This window comes from Carassius carassius, chromosome 37 (assembly GCF_963082965.1).
Source record: "Carassius carassius chromosome 37, fCarCar2.1, whole genome shotgun sequence".
NCBI classification, from domain to species: Eukaryota; Metazoa; Chordata; class Actinopteri; order Cypriniformes; family Cyprinidae; genus Carassius; species Carassius carassius.
In genome coordinates, this window is record NC_081791.1 from 5,737,869 (window position 1) to 5,741,134 (window position 3,266).

Below are 3,266 nucleotides of genomic sequence, written 5' to 3' on the forward strand. Positions count from 1 at the left end.
GAAAGAAAGTCAGATGTTTGATTCACCATGTGTGGAGGAAATAATGACAGAATGTTTGGGTGGAACTATAGCTTTAAGAGCTCCTCAAAGATTGCTCTGTCTGTCACAGAGTGCCCTCTAGTGGTCAGAAAGATATGTGCTTTAGAAAACATCTATAACATACATAAGTTTGTGGCAGATATTTTGTGATAAAAGTTTAGAAAATGGTAATAACGTATGACAAGAACTCAGAGTTAAACTGTCAGAACAAATTCATCTTGATAATGTCTGATGACTTTGATTGAAAGATATGTAATTGATTATATTTAACCAAAACTTCAGACATCTGTTAATTTGACAATATTTACACAACTATCAAACAAACTGACCAAACAATGCTTAATTTTATATAATATAATATGTCACAGTTGGCTTTATTTTGCTAGCCTCACTTACTTAAATGAACTAGTGTCCTGCACACACTAGTAAAAAATATAAACAATTATATCTGGTGTCTGAATATTTTTTGGTGTGACTGTGGATTAATTCTTGTTAAAACTACAAAGTAATTCAGTCAAGAGCCGTGAGGGATTTACTGTCTTTCATTTTCTAGTATTAACATTAAAGACACCGACAGCAGAGCTAGTAAATTAGGCGCGGTCACTTTAAGAGACAATGCATCCAATATAATGACACATCCGATTTCTTTCTTAACTCTTTATTTTCACTTAAGACATAACCACACCAACACGACATCGAACACAGTTTCCAAGACGGGTATTTTAACATATTTTGTATGTATTTTTTTGTCGGTACAAAATCAAGAAGAGGCAGGTTCGGTGTTATAAGTGGTTTTAGACGTGTCTCTGCGTGTGCCCTGAACACCAGAACACCGCGGGCTTTTTCTGTTTGTTTAAACTGCGATTTGTTTTTGTTCGTTCAGGTGCAGGAGGACGCAGACTTCTTGAAGGAGAGCTCAGTTCGGTGTTCCTGTCCGTGAGACGCTGCTCTCCGCGTGCGCACCGAACACACCGCGCATTTAAATTTTCATTTAAATTCAAACTATACTTTTTCATCTAATTGTAAATAACACACGTTTAGGTGTCCGAAAGCATTATATTCAGTTTCACTCAAGTTTATTTGTCTGAAATGTATTAGTCCTGTATAAGCATGCTACTTATTCTCGAGGGTGTTGTTGTACAGCTACCCAATAATTGTTTTTTTTTTTTTTGCACAATTCAAATTGATCCAGTCCAACTGTATAACCAGCCAATTTGGCAATACAGCTCCTGATATTTACTGGTATATCTATACAACATCCCATATAGAGTATTTTGTCCATCTCACCTGTGATGAATGCATGTCCTGCTATCTAAGGTGGAGACAGCAAACACACCCAAGATAAAGAATATAAATACCATTATGAGTTCACTATGATAGTGATTTCAATTTCAGATGTACCAGAACATGTCATGTCATTTTTGGGTAATGTTTCGTGATATTAATATGGTACATACAATAACATGGTATATCTGAAATTACGATATTATAACTACCTGATATTATACTGCACTGCCATATTACTTTATATTGTAAATGTGGAATGATTGTTATGCGGCAAGCAGGGTGTATTTGAGTATCACACATTTCAGGTAACGTTAGGAATCTCCTGCTCGCATAACCGTCAGATGGTGTGTCACACACTGTGCTCCCTCAGTTATACTGTATCACCTGTGGAGGTCGGGTCAGGGCCAGCAGCTGAGGTTTAGTATTAAACACTGTCATGCCCCAGATTACAACACACTAACAGTAACTGCCAACAATCATGCATACTGTCACTATCACATGGAGACATCTATCTATGTATGACTATCTATCTATGACTATCTATGTCTTCACAATTCACTTATTATATATAAGGTAAAGCAAAAGAGCTGATATAGTATACATAAATACATACACACACTGTAAAAAGTGGTAACCTGCAGTTGGTACATTCAAGAGCTGTTTCAGCCTGATCTTATGCTTACATTTAGTTTTGTTGGTGTAACCTTTTATATATATTTTTTTTGTAATGTTAAATAAAAAAAATGTTATTGGAATAAAAAAAATGTAATTAGATGTTACTGCATGAAGCACATTAGCACATTAAGAAATGTCCAATGCATATACAGACACACACACACACACGTATGTGTGTATAATGTATATATAATGTATAGTGTGTTATATATTCTCAAATGAAATATTTTTTTTAGTTTGTCATTTTGATTTAACATTTTTGCATTGAAATGTACAGAAAAAACGTTGATTCACTTTTAATTTAACCATTTATTTTCAGCCCTAAAATGTTTTGTCATGTGTGTTTTAAAGAATATCACATTTGTAAGGCTTTCTTTAAGTCTAAATAAAAATGAATGCATTTCTTGGCTTTATTGCTGGATACCCTGTATCATATGCATTTGTGCAATATTATAGGAGTGACTGCTATTTCATGTTGATCCGTTATCACACATTTACTGAATTATTGCACTTATTACACTGCTACTCAGTAATTAAGTAATGAATAAAATGGAACATTAAGTTATTATTCTATTACGTTGGAAGAAAAGGCACACCGAGTGATAAAACATGACCACCCCAAGTTTTATAGATTTTCTACATTATATTTGAGCCCATATTGCAGCAATTGTAATGAAAATCATTCTGATCAAATCTGTTGTTTTATTGTGATGCCGTCAGCTGTGTGGCTGTGTGTGTGTGTGTGTGTGTGTGTGTGTGTGTGTGTGTGTGTGTGTGTGTGTGTGTGTGTGTGTGTGTGCAGATGCTCATCACGCTCTGAGCACAGGTGCAGACGTCACATGGTTTCAAAGGTCCGAGGTGGCATGTCTATAAGGGCCATCCTTACGTGTTGGACTTTGTGAAAAATAATGCTATTAGAAGTGCATTTGCTTATCAGTTAATTAGTAACTCAACTTGATAGCTTAATTGCTGTTTAAAACTGTAAAGAGTCATATGCTGTAAAGAGCTTTATAATGCCTTTATTTAAAACCTACATTTCAATTCTGTTGAAATGTAATTTTGTATAAACCCATGAGCAGGCTGCCTGGGGAATAGTTGCTTGGGAACACTTGTTTTTATGTGCAATATATAATATATATCATAACTACAGGTACATTTTGTTATCTGTATTTATCTCTGGCATGTATTTCATGTCACAGTGCCAAAACTGTAATCATTTCAGCTTTGATGTTCATGACTAATTTATTCCAGTAGTATTTTGGCAG